Source organism: Pezoporus wallicus, unplaced genomic scaffold, assembly GCF_028554395.1.
Source record: "Pezoporus wallicus isolate ANWC-B61680 ecotype Strahan unplaced genomic scaffold, APGP_CSIRO_Pwel_v1 scaffold_2146, whole genome shotgun sequence".
Taxonomy (NCBI): Eukaryota; Metazoa; Chordata; class Aves; order Psittaciformes; family Psittacidae; genus Pezoporus; species Pezoporus wallicus.
In genome coordinates, this window is record NW_026639769.1 from 2054474 (window position 1) to 2070265 (window position 15792).

Below are 15792 nucleotides of genomic sequence, written 5' to 3' on the forward strand. Positions count from 1 at the left end.
GACAGATGTATCCATATGACCAAAATTCCTCCTAGATGCTGGATCGGAGCTGCTGCCTCTGATGATACACCACACTGGCAAGAGATGCTGAGCCTTAGGCTTGGTCCAGTTGTGGAGACAACTGCTTTAGTGTGGAAATAAAAAGCAGTGTAGCAGCTTCCTACCGCCCAGCACATCTGCACTATGATGTGCAACCCATGCAAATACTTTTCCATCATGGATGTTTTCAAAGCTGTGGGAATCCTCCTGGTCACAAGGCAAATTCTGCTGCAGACTGAAGGTGGGGTGCTTTATGCCAATTCTTCTGCTGCTAAAGGAGCTGGTGAAAGCATCATGGCCAAACCACCATGGGTTTGCTCTGCTTTCAGCTGTATTTTCTTTTTTTGTTCTGTGTGGCCATTTGCAGCCAGTTTAATCGAAGCAGCTGCTGGGCTGCCCTGCCACAGCACTACCAGCCCAGAAACAGAACAACTGGCGCAGGACCCAGGGAATCCAACTGAAAGCCGTAATTTGCCACTGCATCCCACACCCCTTGTATTGCAGGGCTTAATTAATTCAAGCCCTAAAATAAGCAGCACTGATTGCCAAACTAGGCAATGCTTTGAGCTGCTGGCTGAAGTGTGCCGCAGAGCATTGCAACTTCCTGGCTTTCCTAGCACAGCAGGACAGTCTGCACTGCCTTGCAGCTTCAGGCTGATGTGTCGCTGATGGTGAATTATCCCCAGCTGGGCTGAATAGTGCCAAATTGTATCTCTTACTGGCAGAAGGCAGCTTTTCCTGAAACAAACTGCTTAGTGGAAATTGTTGCCAATTTGCAGCAAGAAGAGTTGTGTGTAACATCTGCTGTCAGGGAAGAGGAAGGATGGCTGGCAAGGAAAAAGGTCTTTCTCCCTGTAAGGTGCCACTATCTCCTGTTCATAGTGGGGAGGTAATATTGCTTTTCCATATTATCACTTGAGGCTCAGGACCGTGCAGACATTTCAGCTGTGCTAAGACTATCCCCTATGATGCCCTCCAGTGTGAGTTACCAGTGCTTGCAGCCCTCACTGGGATGCTAGGGGAAGGCATGGGAGTTTTACAGCATGACCCCATATGCAGCTGTGATCATCAGTCACATACCTAGACAGCATTCCCAAAGGCACTGTGCCCTAGGCAGACAGGGTCTCTCCCAAAGCTCTTCAGTGCTGATTGAGGAGGTGTCATCCAGGGAAACCTTGGGATTCGGTAGGTGCATGGAGCCACAGGGTGGGACTGTGCGATTGCACTCACCATGACAGTGCCATAAGGATTTAAACATCCTGCATTGCAGTAGCATGTACTAATCCAAGTCCTGCATAGCCAGGTCTAGAGGGTGATATCTCCCCACATATACAGCTTTTGTACCATGGAATCAGAGTGCCCTTACCGACGATCTCAATGAGATGGGCCCTTTGCTTACAGTATTATTGTAAATAGCCACTTTTCTGCAAAAATTTGCATCTAAGGCTGATGGTCATCTTGGTACCCTTTGGAGGAACAGGTCCAAATGTGGATAGCTCTGAAGGAGAGCTAGAGCCAGAGCCCATCTCTGTTGCTGCTCAGACGTGGGATGCAGAATGGAAAGGCTTTTGTGTAAGTACCTGAATTAGGACAAAAATCTGGGCTGGAAGAGGTGGAAGATTTCAGCTCACAAGGGTCTTGCACTTGCTACCAAGTAGTTGCTCTTCACATGTGATTGCTTTACCTGGTAATTTGTGTCTTGGGACACGAGTCTGAGTTAAGTAGTGACCAGGGGCTAATGGACCAGCTTGGAGAGTCCCTGCTCTCATTCCACTTGGGATAAAAAAAATCAATGTTGTTGGGAGGGAGAGTAGTCACGAGGCTAAAATAGCTCGCACGGAGCTGGCATTTGCAGTTCTCAAGGGTGGGGATCACCTGAAAAGTGAGGTCAAGCTGCAGCTAACTGTGGGCTCGAGTCTGCCCCGCCGCCTGCCTCGCTTTCACTGCCAGGTCCCTCGCAGCATAGTGCAAGGCAGGCGTTTTACCTGAAGATGGCACTGCTATACCGAAGAACTGTTGGAAAGTTGCTGTCACAGGCAACTAGGCCGGGAGAGCTGTCGGCTTGAGTTCGGGTATGGGTGCAGTGATGGGTGCTGGCTGGGTCGGGGCTTCAAGGACCCTGTTTCCCAAGGAGAGGCAGCCCCAAGACAAAAATCCGTCTGTGCCTGTTTTGTAACATCTTTTGGAGTTTTTCCTTAGCATTTGGACGCAGAGAGTGTCTAAATCTTGCTAGTTTAGTGTAAACTGTCTCCTCTGCTTCTCTTCAGAAGCAGTACTGTGTGTGCTGGTTGCCGAGCTCTGCAGAGGTCTGATGTGAGCATAACAAAATGCAAGGAGCTGCTCAAACTGACTCACAAAAGACACCCTTCTTGTCCTAGTGGCAAGAGGTGGACAGGAGTGTGACCCAGGTTCTGCCAAGGTGCTCACATCAAGTAAAACAGTGGTGGACAGAGCCACAAGGTGTGAATGAAGTTGTCCTTCCTGGGGTCATATCCTGCCCCTCACTTACCTTTCCTTCCTTGAAGGACCTGAAGTAGCAGCAGGTAATCCCTACACTCTACAGGTAAGAATTAGTCCATAAAGTGGGGGAAATGCCCCTGGATAACCAAGATCTCCCGGGTCTGTTGTCTGAGCACCAATATTGACTTTGTTCAATGCAAAGGTGATGAGAGATTGACTGCAGTTATGGCAGTGATATCTCCTAGGGGTCAGGACTGTGCATGAAGTAGCCCAAAGGAGGTGTCCAACCTGAGCTTGGTGGTTTGGGCATTACCTGTATACCAAGAGATTGAGCAGGCAGACTTGGGCTTGAGTTAAGATGGGAGGGTGCCCTGACTGCCAGGGTGTAGCACACCCCACATCTGGTTTGAAGGGCTCCTTGGCAGAAGGTCAGACGTGGCTGCAAACGGAGAAGGCTTGCTCTGAAAGCTTCATGTGGCTCAACTTTGTGCTTATTTCTGTCTTTACTCAAGCCATGGTTTTGAGAGACAGTACCCATGTGCCCGCTTGGAGCCAGAGCTTAATTTAATGTCTTTTGTGCATTGGCACCCCCAAATGCCATTAACAGAGAGAAGAAGCAGTTGTTGCCTCTTACGATAATTCTTCCTCCTATGCACACATTAAAAATGCATAGCTGTGTGTCTTCATTTTTACCACTGGAGGGCTACATCTACCTGCAGACTTTATTTAGGTTACATTAAACCCAGAGCACCTGTCACATCGAGAAATGTGTTATACCAACGTAATTGGGGAAGGCTGAAAAGCAGAAACTGTTTTCTTTGGGGAAAAACCTGGCTGTACACTTCATCGATTTGCAGTGAAAGCGCTTTTTTTCCCTGTTGGAAGCATTGTGGTTAGTTTTAATAAAGGCGGTGGGTTGGGAGGGAAGTGAGGAAATTGCCTCAGGATAGTGGGGCCGTGAAAATAGGAGCCTCAGCTTGTTCTGAGCTATGCTCCTTTTCTTATAAATTAAGTAGTGGGGCCATGTGCCATTGGAGGCAAAGAGGTCTTTGGTCCCCTGAACATTCTGCCAGCCATTTATTTATGTGTTGTGCCTGAGCTGTACCCTGCAGCTTTGTCCCTCTCTGGCCTCCAAACCCCAGCCCTTCTTGGCCTCCATGAGCTTGACTGAGCAGAGCTCAGTGGGCTGAGCTCCCTTTTCCTAGTTAACTTATTGGAGAGAAAAGGCAGGCAAGCAGCTGGAGCTTGACAAAGGAAATGTCTTATCTGCAGATGTGTTAAAAGTATGCTAAAGAGCTATGCCTCTCCAGGGGTTTCTGCTCAGGCTGTTGTGGTTTCTTTCAGCTTCACACAGACTTTGCAGATTTCTGTCCCAGCTTTGAATTCCTATAGATTACAGGCACATAAGAAACATGAGCAGCAAGAAAAGTATTGCCCCAAGCCATGTTTGCCCCTCTTTTTAACTACAGCGTGGTTCCTGTGAAGGTTGATGATTGACCCTCTGGGACTGGATCCTTAGCAACGGGAAACCCTTGGGATGACTCTCCCAGAGACTACACACCTGGCAGGCTGACTGTTGCTTTCCCAGCTGGACCTGTCATCTCATGGCATCTCGATGTTTTTCTTGTGCTGTCTTGGGCCCACACTTCTAAGGGTTGCTGGAGGGATTCAGTAAAAAGCAGTAATGTTCCTGCCATGGATTGAACAAAGCTTTGCTTGGACTACAGATGGCAGCAAATTGCTCAGAATACAGTAGACTTTATCCCATGCTAATTTTAGCAGCTGCAGTTACATTGAAGTTCAGTGCTACTGAGAAGAGTAATGGGGCATCAGTACAAGGACCACATGCCAGTCAGCATGGGCAGAGCAGGCAGGTCCACCATGCCTGCTGCTGGTGGTTGGTGTAGAATGTTGCTCTTCTCCATCAGCTCCTGTGTAAACGTGTTTGCAGCTCATGTACCAGTTAGAAAATACCTGGGATGGAAAATTGTGCTTTGTCTTTTCCAGGCTACAGTGTGATATTTAAAGTATTTTTTTCCCCACTTAGGTATATGGTCCCTCCTGAAAAGACAGAGGAGCAAGCGAGAAAGGGCTGCCAGGTTAAAACCATGGATTAAGTCGTCTGCATTGCCCACTGGGGGTTGCATGTTCATGCAAAGCACTCTGCGCCTGTGTGTTTGGTGCTCCAAACACAGAGAAGTGTGTAACTGTTTCAATAAAAAATTCTGGGGACTTCTTAAAGAAATCCTTAATGGACGTTCAAATTTTTGACAAAAGCTGTTCTAGATGAGAGCTTTTTGTGCTGCACCTCTCTGTGTCTCTCCCTCCCCTTTCAGATGATCATGTTTCCTTTAAACTCCTTTGAAAACATCAGCTTTGAAAAATAAATCACACAGCACTGTGTTCCAGAATTGCTAATAAGATCTGATGCTAGTCAGTGAGCAAACTGTTTTCTTTGAAACCCTTGCAGAAAGGGAACCAGTTGTATCACATATATGTTGTGTCGAGACACTTCATTTTGGGGGGAACTCATAGCATTATTCTCTTTTCAGTATGCAGAAACTCGGTACAAATGTGCCAGGAGAAAGAGCCATGCAGCCCTGTTAGTTCCTATTGAACCACTTCTGGATCATTTAGAGTTTTTACTGCTAGTAGCATCTCTCCATATACTGAGAAATGATGGACGCTGGTATGGTGAAGGCCAGCAGTGTTCGCTAGTTCATGCAGTGGGAATGAACACATATAAATGGAGTGAAATATGGTCTGTCTTTTGTGCGTGCTTCTTGTTAAACCACTTTTGCTTCTCCTGCCTGTGGGATGGGGGGCACAGGAGAGTGTTACAGAAGGCTGTACAGATGTCTGTACATGTATTGCTCTTCTATGCAGGGCAGCTTCTGTTTCAGATCAAAAGTACACATAAAAGGATGACAGCAGACAAGAAGCAGCTGCGATAAGGTATTAGCACAGTAAAACAGCTAATGGACTGATGGTTTTGGGTGGTCTCTTCATTTCAAGCATAGTTTTGATAGTGGTTCAAGGCACAAACTGTTAAAGCCCAGGTAGATGTGGACCAAAATAATATTGTAGTGTCATTGTTAGGAGGGGATATTTCATCTTTCTAGTGGAGATGTTCTGGGGCTTGACTAAGCTCAGAAGCAGCTGGTAGGTGAGATTTTGGTAAATTCCAGCTGGGTTTCTCTCCTGGGCCTCTGTAAGAGGTGACTGCATGACACCTTCCAGAAAGCATCCAGTCTTAGTATCGATACTCTATCCTTTCCAAATAGACTGTCCCAGTGGTCACAACCATTTAAATCAGTGGCTTAAAAAAAAAAAAAAAAAAAAAGAAGCTGGATTTTTTTTTTTTATTTTTAAAGTGCCTCATTTCTAATTGGAACTGGTCTGGACTCAGCTTCTAGGCACAAGCATTTTGTTAAACCTCTCTCCTGGATTACAAACGCCTTTTAAGTGCCCGTTATCTTAGCCATGTGAAGACAGTGTAATCAAGTTGCCTCCTACTCTGTCCCTTTTGAGACTGAACAGATTGATCTCCCTGTCTGTGGCTAAAAGGCCTTTTCTAAACCTTCCATCAGACCTTCACTTGGATATCTGAGGCTGAAATGGGATTGTAATCACTAAGTGAGTCTTAGGCTAAAGTGATTTTCTAAAGCATGACACGAAGCATTAGAGATTTCTTGACCAGTACAGGGTGAAGTCTTTTTTATCCAGTTTCTTGACTCTTGCCTTTTTATGTTTGTTTCAGTGGTTTGGACACTAAGATGGAAGATTGATTCTGGACATATCCTACAATGCTAGGAGACAGGTGTGTTGGCTAGGGGTGAGGTACCTTCATCGGGACCAGAATATTAACCATTCTCATTAAGTTCAGGTCACACTGGAGAAAGAAGATGAAGATGGGGCCAGGGAGACAGCAAGATCAGCTTTGAACTCAGGAAAGCCTGGTGCTCAGTCAATGTTGCAAGTGCCCATGTGATAGCTATAGGGCAGGAGGTATTAGATAAAGGTGATAGTGGTTTCCTACTGGGGATAGTAACAGTTTCTCATTGCCTTACCCGTCCTAGGAAAATGGTATCTTGAAGTCTAACATGAAATTCTCCACAGGTAAGGAACTTGGTTTTCCTTCAACCCCAAGGGTATAAAAAATACAATTTATTAAAAGAAAAAGGAAAGAAAAAGAAAAAAAGGGTGGACATCTCGGAAAGGAAACAGGCAGGAGAAATCACCCTCATTGTCCTCTTGAGTGTTACTAAAGCTGTTGTCTGTAATCCACCTGCCTGTGTCTTAGAGAGTGATGGAGCTTAGTGGATCATGCAGGTCCTGAATGCTTTGGTTCTCAAATCCAGCACAGGGCTCTCTGAGATAGCCAAGGTGTAAGGGATCAGTGTTAATCAGGAAATCTCAAGCCTGGGAAATCCTACTCTGTCCCTGTAATATGAACTTCAGAAACCTTTAGTGCTTTTGTCACCAATGGTAGAAGCTGCTACTGCAGAGCAAGAACAGGACAAATGGTTGTTAAATTAACATAAGATTAATATTTATATTGCTATGACAGATGAGGAGACAATCTGCCTTCATACCAGTACTTAAATTCTATCCTTATCCCTTTTGTAGGACCTGCATCTGCTCCCTCTGGAATGCTGTCCAGAACATGCCTGCATTAGAAAATCCCCATGATGAAAACAGCCTGTGTGTAAAACTCAGATGACTTCATGGGGTCATTGAGGCATGTTGGCTCCTTTTTTAGAAGCAAGCTTCCACTGATGCAGTGCAGACTTAAAGTGCATGTAGTGGGATGGGGACTGGGGCTGGTGGTGAGAAATGCAGGGGCAAGTGGAGAAACCGGATTAATGGTAACTTATCACACAGGTGAATTTGTGCAGACAGCTTTGCTACTGGTTGATTTGCTCCTGAGGATGAAGGAGAAAAGCAGGGAGAAACAGAAAACAAATTATTAACCTGTTTAGTGAGAATTACAATGGTACATAGCATACATACACATATGGTATATGTTTAGTTCTGCTCTTGACAGTATCTATGAATGCAACAGAGCATGTCATATACCCATTTATCACTAATAGTTTATGTTTCATCCCAGTTGGTTACTGTTTTTTATTCCTGTTTATCTTTTCTCTGTCATATATTCCATTCTTTATTCCTATATATAATAGGAATAAAGCTCTATGATTTTTAGTAACTATACCAAGAACATAAAAAGCTTTTTTCCTAGTAGCTTCCCTGCTTTGCACTGAAAAAAAGAAGATAAACTTTCAAGCTACTTGTGCAGGAGTAAAAAGCCATCAACATTCTGTGGCTGCCAACTTAATTTTCAAGGTCCAAATTAAGGAGAGGTCAAGGACTGAGTAAGAAAACCCAGAAATATGAAGACTACAAATTAAGCCAAGGGTAGAGCTGTGGGTCTGGCCACTGGCTTTTTGAGGGGAAAAGAAGTATGTATGGCTGCAGGTTTAGTGGTAGGAAGTCAGGCACACTTCACCTCTCTGAAAGGATCAATAAAATAGAGAAGTTTTTTTTTTTCTGGTGAGAATAGAAATAATACAAATTATGAAATGAAAGAAGGCACTTCAGAAATGTATAAATATCACTGTACACTATTCGCTCATCATCTCTTTTGGTGAGTTACACTAATTAGCAAGCTTTTGGTTTTTTTTTTAACAGTCCTAATGAGAGTATCTTGCTTCTTCTTGGTGAGCAACTGAGGTCAAACATTCGTAACAAGCAAATGTGTTGGTTGTGACATGTCATGGTTAGCATGTGGCCAGGAATGTTTTGCAAAACAGAATGTCCCTTGACAACTCATTAAGTATTTGTTTTTTCTCTCTCATACATTCTCATTAATTTGTCAGCCTAAAGCTTTTTCTTTTTTTTTAATTTTATATTCTTGCTCTCTCTGAAAAAACACCTGTCCAATCTCAGCCTATAGAACAAAAACTTTGTGAGGAAGTTATGCCATGAAATCTTCCTGCAACAGCAAAAGGATGACCAGATAACCTTGTTGCTCAGATCCCAGCTGAAACCATCACAGGAGGTAAGTTTCCAGGTGTGAATGTTTGTTTTATCTTGATAATGCTGAATACTCCTGGTACTTACTGCTCTGATTTCAGACAGACATGACTGTGGCTGTGCTGTGGAGCTGCTAGGTGGGACTGTCCTGGTGCCAACAATACCCAGGAACAAAGTAAAATGTACTTATCTGGAACGTGAAACTTTCATCCTCTTTGGAGCAGACAAGAGAAAACATAGATGGGCTACATTTGAGACAGATTGGCTCCTCTCATTTATGGGAGTAAATTCTTCTCCAACATGACTGGTGTGTGACAGCGAACAGGGTGATCATCATCTTAATATGAAACTCTATAAGCTTGATCTTTTTTTATTTAATTGATTTAATACTTGTCTATTTTGTGCAAAGGAACTAGATGCACAAACTGCATCTCTGTAAGAAAAGCCACCACCATGGGTTAAATTGAAGGTTGTTGACAAGGTTTGATTGCAGAATAAAAAGATTATATAGCCATCTTTGTGTTTAAGTAAGAATGGCAGAAGTTAAATTTATTACTTTTCCTTATTATTTTTCCTTTTGTTCCTCTCTCTCTGAACTGGCAGCAATGTACAGGTTGGTTTGTACTTTCAAGCCATGGTCTGGGTTCAGGGCTCTGTGCTGCCCTTCATCCTCACACCACCCTGGTGGAGTCTCATCCCTCTGATTGACTCTTGGCCCCTCAGGCAGTTGACTGAGCTGTCATGTGGATTGTGAAAGGGTCATTTCTGCAAGTGGCAGCACTATGAGCCATCAATCTGAAACAACAGCCCACAGACACACATGCAAAAGGTGATCCTTTCTGCCACGGGAGAGAAACAACTTCTGCAAGATGATTGTGGACACAGCATTAAACTCAAGTAAAGAGCCGAGTTAATCCCAGGCTCCATCAGCGCGCTGCAGAAGGTGGCACAGATGAAGGAAAATGAACCACCGCTGAGAGCTGAGCCAGCACCTAGATGATGAGGTTGCTCTCCTCTCTTCCAAGAGACTTGCAAAAGGATTTTTCTCCCCCTTGGAAGTGAGGTGGCTTTTCAAATACGGGGAGGAAGATGACAGTAAACATATGTTCTGCTTCCCTTTAGCAGCTGTCTGAGATTTTGCTCCTCCTGCGTTCAACTGATTCTTGATTTGTTTCCACACTTCTCTTGCTGTGCCCAAAAGCAGGAACAAAAGGGCAGAGGAACAGCAGAAATGTGAAGACCAAGAACAGCATTCACCACCCACAGGCCTTGCTTTTATTTTTTTGATAGTATTTTTATGCTAAACAGGGCTGCATGCAATGAGAGGATTTATTGATCTAATTCTTTGTTCCTACTTTGTCACCATATCCTTTGGTCTCCTGCTTCTCTAAAACATGTCTCACAAGCTGATTTCAGCTGGAACTTTGCAGTTTCTGTGACGTATTTTACCAGCACTCTCTGATAACTCCCATTTATTCATAAACTAAGATACTTCTGGACCAGCCACCATGTTGCTTTCAGAGTTTTGGTGTAACATGCTTCCCAGACTGCCTCCTTCCTCTGGGTACACCTGGCCCACAGAGGAGCTATGTAGTGGTTTACGTAATTCCTGTGCAGGCAGAGGGGTATTAAATCCTAATGAAGGATTTCATCTTGAATCGCAAGCAGGTACAGTGTAGTCCACAGATGGACTGATGCACTACTGGACTACTATGAACTGATACCAGCTACAATGAAGTCTTAGAGGTTTGCAAAGCTTTGAGAGTCATGGATTCTTCATGGCCAGACCTGGACACAGGGCTCTGGTTTGAAATACTGCCTCTGGGAGGCACAAGGGAAGAGAAAGCAGAGACCTTGCTTTATAATTCTCTCTTTACAGGTCTCGGTCAGTCTTGAGGCTTTAGTACAACTTAGAGATGGGAGCAGTCCCAAATGCATGTAAAAGTACTTATGCAGGATAGTAGATGCTGCTGAAATGTGGGTCTGGGCTCCAAAGTTCTGCAGCTGGAGTTACAAACAGTCTCTTATCTCTGTGCTGGACACAGAGACTGACCTATTTAACACATTTACACACTCTGCCAGCTCCTCCATCATGTTCATAGGCCAGAATATTTTCCTTGGTGGATGCTGTGCCTGCACCAATATGCACCCATTATGTAGCTCTTGCCTTCAGTTTTGTCCTGGCCTAGACAGTGCTGGATCAATGCTGATGTTGTTTTTCATGCATCTCTTGGGTTGCTCTCTCTTGCAGATTGCTCCTTTTTGAGTTAAACAATGTCACTGTGTGTCACTTCTGCGAGCAGCTGCAGGACCCAAGTCCTCTTTGGCAGAAATGTCATCTACTTTCTTTCAGCTTATTCTTGCAAAGCCATCCAGTTTGCCTCCTTGTCTAGTGCTTTTAACTTTTTTGGACTGCTTCTCCACCTCATCATGTGCTGCTCTGTGGTGTCTGTGTACCAGAGCTCCAGGGCTGCCATATATAGAAGAATTGGTGTCCTGGAACAAGGCTAAACATGAGAGCAATCAAATTTATTTATTTTCTCTGGCTGTAACATTTGTCTTCTGGGCAAGCACTGGGGACCTGCCATGTAAGCACTTACCAGTTGAGCTCAAAAGCCAAAGCTCTGCAGTTGGAGTTATAAACAGCCTCTTATCTCTATGCTGGACACAGAGAGTGACTTATTTAACACAGTTATCACCTTCTTTTAAAATAGTTTTAAAAATTGCAAGTGCGTGATGTGAAGATGGGCAGAAACAGTTAAAACAGATTTTACTTCTACAGCTGTTGCTAAAATCAGTCTTTCCCCCCTACAAAAAAAAAGGCTGTCTTAGCTTGTTACTTGCCTGCAGTGTTAGTGCCAGATGGAGTTTAATAGCAGGTACACAATATCCTGCTGTTTAGGGGTTTTTTGTGTTTTTTTTTTTTTTAAACAAAAAATCCCTCTGCTCCCTTTTCTCACTTTTTAGAAGGGTCACAACTATGAATAGGCAAAAAACTGACTTTTGTTATATTCTGGTGATTTGTGGTATTTAAATTTGGCTTCACCCTTTTCTGGGATGCTGTATTTTTTTTGCTTGAGCTTCTTTTTATTTTGAAATAACTGAAGCAAAGCCCCAAATCTTCCTGAGAATTTTAGGTATTTTCCTACCATTGCAGTTAAGTCAGTGGAATTGTAAGTATAGACAATGACCAAAAATCATCCCAGTACTGAGGGAGAAGAGCTATGTTCACCCCACCCAGCAGAAATACAACTGCAGTATACACTAGAAATTAATCTGGGAGAAAAATGTGTCATTAAAACCCTGACATAAATTCTCTAACTCTAAGCATCTTTTTCATATGTGACTTCATGTTAATTTGGCATTTGAAGAGTGTGACTTTTTGTTGCGGGAATGAGACAAGGAGAAAATGGAAAGATTTAGGATACCAAGGAAGAATGGCCCAGTTTCCCATCCCTGATGAAGTTGAAGGTTCATCAGGGGCTGAGGCAGGCTATAGGTCTTTGCATAATTTTTTTTTTAACTAAGATTTCAGGAAAGCTTGTTTATGCTACCTATAAGACCAGAAGGAAAACCAGAGCATGACTCATTCCCTTAGGTGAGGAGCCACTCTCAGGTGTGATAGAAGTACACAAAAACTCGGCACCTTACAGATAAAGCCAGTTTTCTGCTCGGGTCTCCCCTGCTGCCATTCCAAATCAGAGAATAATTGCATTAAGGACACCTGAATCACCAAGGTTCTTCATCTAAATGCTTATGCCTTTAAAGCTTTCTTTGCAGAGACGCACAGGCCAGTTTATTTCAGAGGCGCAATGATCAAAGGCACAATACAAAGATTCAGTGCTGCTGTGTGCTGCAGAGGAAGGCTGGAAGTAATTTGGGTCAACTAAAGTTAGAAACCATCCCCCACCTCACAAGACAGATGTGAGCTTTGAAGTCAGGGAGATTTTCAGCAAGACAATCCAGTAGAGCCAGTTTCCCCTCGGTCTAATATCTAATCTGCTGACTTGGTGCCTGTGCAGGATCCTGCTGTTGAGTGAGGACAATCTGCCCAGTCCTGTGACCTGCCCCTGACAGAGGTCAAAAAACAATGTCAGAAAATGTAAAATGCTTGATCAAGTGATGCTGCAGTGTACTTCTGGAAAACAGTCCTTCCTGACCAAAGGAGTTTGTGAGCAAGTTAGGCTGAAGATCCAGGGACTTTAGGGTCCTTATGTTTGCCTTCTGTACCTGATGTGGTCTACAGGAATAATCACAGCTCTAACATCTTCTATTTATTAATGTCAGTGCTTTGGCTTGTGCCTTCTGGAGCTAGTGCCAGGATGTAGACTCAATATGACCATCCTGTACTGCTGAAGAAAATCTGTTCGCAGACTAAATGGTCTTCTGTAGGAAGACCTCTATCTCTGCCTTTGCACTGTAGATGAATGATGACTTGTTTAGGTATAAGACACTGGAGGTCTACCTCCCTTAGCTCTTCAGAGGTGGAAGCTATGGTTAAAGAGTGCAGGCAGAGGACTGATAAAATCCAGATCCCCCAGATACTGGAAAGAGTGGCTTTGATGAAGCCACAATTTTTCACCTATGCATGCTCACTATTTCTCTATCACTTTTTCTTTTTTTCCTGATAGGAAGAATTTATCCAGGTTGGTTCCTTTGTGCTGTTTTGATGAGTAACCCTATTACTGGGGAAATCCCTGACGTATATGTCTGGCTTTTTCAGACTGTTCCCTACTGCAGACTCGTAACTTCTAAGTGGTAGATGACTGCAACACAGTCTGTAATCCATGTTATCAGCGAAACAGACTCTGTTCTGAAGATGCAAATTTACCTTTCCAAATGGTCTCTTGGCAAGATTTTTTACAAGTTTCAGCCTAATGGATTGCTGTAAGAGCTCAGACTGTTCTCCCTCTACAAGTATTTTGATCCACCAGGCTGTAGACCTAAGCCAAGCACAGCCTGAAACACAAAACCACTAGGTCATGGGCCCATCCTGCCATGCCCAAATATCTGTTAAAAATCAGTAAATGCCTTCGTCCTGCTCCTGGTGTTTTGGTCTAGTAAAGGCTAGTCAGGAAGCTAAATATCCTCTCCAAAAATGCTCCCTGAAACAGCTGTATGAACACTTCAGTGCAAACACTTAATGTTAAACTGAATAATAGAAAGAGTTGGGCAAGCTTAATACCAAATTGTGTTGTAAATCTGGGCTATAATCTGAAAAGATATGGCACATGATTAATCTTCAGAGAGTCTCTGGATAGCAACTTGTAGGTCATTAGTCAGTAAACTCCCATAGGTCTCTCTGGGTTTGGGTTTAAGCTCTGCGTGTGAACAATCATCTAATTAATCACCTCAGGCAGGGGGTTTAGAGACCTTCAGTCCCTACTTTTGGAACACATCTAAGGTTTAAGTGCAGTGCTGCCACAGCAAGCTAACAGGAGCCAAGGGAAATTCAGAGAGGAGGTAGCTTTCATCTCAGGTGGTGCAGGAGGGTTTGAAGTTCTCATTTATTGCAGAGGCAAACTCTTCTCAACCATGAAATGAACTCAGACACATTTGCCTTGAGATGATTCCTGAAAATGATAAAACATTAGTCTTTTTCAAGGTTAATTCACACAAAACTATGACAAAGGCTACAGCAGGCCACCTGCAGTCTTACAGATCTCTAATTCTTTCTGATTTAAATTATTGAATTTGAGTACTCTTTTGCCAGCATTAATCTCGCATTCTTTGGACAAAGTACAGCTGTGAGCTGAACGTGAGCTTCAGCCCCATTTTTGAGCAATTTCGCATCTTGCTAAGGAGAAGCAGCCTGCGGGTTAAGGATGGAAAGGCCACAAGTGATATCCCTTCTGGGTTGTTTGCTGAAGGCGGGCTGTGAAGTGTCACCCAAAGTTGTAGCTCTTCAACTTGAACTACATCTCATCTTCTCAACGGGTGCTCCACCCTCAGCCAGAGAGCACTCCTGCTCATCACACCCTGACAATGCTCAGCAGCATAACTGAGCTCTGCAACTGCTGGCCACAGCAAGACCAGCTGTTAATGTTATTTGGGAGGGTCAGTTTCTCCTCCTATGTTACAGAAAGCTCTCTAATAATAATATTCACTTGGAATCTAGTTTAGCCTCTAGATGTGGCTGCATGCTGCTGAGTCCTCAGAGAAGCCCTGTTTTCTTGGTAAACAACAAAGGAAGAGCTGGAGTTAAAGCTCTGGAGACCTGTTCTATCTTTAGTAATTTTTACTATAGTCTTAAGACACTGAAAAAAATTTGTGATGTAATTCCTTAAATATAAGTTTTCCAGGCAAAGGATCTGAAAACATGATTTTGAAACTCTTCAGACAAATAAACCTTAGAAAAGTGTCTTCTAAAATTGTTGCCTGGAAGGAAACCATCACCCAGTTTCTGCTCTTTCACCCTGCTGTATGTTGCTAAATGTTTTTAAAGTCCTTATAATGATTTAAGTAAGAAGAAAACTGGCATTAATATTCATAATAGAAGCAAATATCTGTTTTAAAGGTCCTGTTCTCCAAAACAAAGCCATGGATTTAATAGGATTTTACTGTATTACTGTTAGCACAATGCTGTGGTATTGAACCACAGCTATAGGGAACAATCCAATTATTGTTCAATCGAGTCAAAGCAATTAGTTGGCTTAGGCCAGGGGGTAATGCAATCAGCTGAAAATGTTCAACAATCAGATTTGCAGAGAGCTGAAACTCACATTTTCTTTCTTTCTTAGCTGTCTCAGAGATCTCATTTTAACTAATGAAGATAGGCAAAGCAACAATTCAAAATATGGTGAAAACCCCAAAAGTCCCCGTGACCAAGGTAGTGATGGCTTGTAAACAGGTGGGTCATTTTTCAGATGCACAAACTCATGGTACTCTCTGTACTTCATCCTCTTTTAGCATGTACTTAACTACTAAAATACTTCCAGACCAGTCTTCAGATTTTGGTGCTTATTTTCTCTATTCAGTTCTTCAAAAAAGGAAAAGCAGTCATGAAAGCTTATTGTCAGGTTTCAAGTATAAGGACCTAAGTGGTTGTTTAAGTGAATGTGGATGTAAACTAGGGATCTTTTGGGACTGGATAAGCAAAAAAGTTACTGAATTAAAGCTTTTCCTATTAATGGTATACACTTGTGCTGGGGTCACTAATATTTTCTGGAAAGGGTTTTCTCTAAAAACATTTTTTATTTTTTGGTGTGGCATTGAATTGTGATGATTATGTTGCCTGTGTTGAGTAAGACAAAA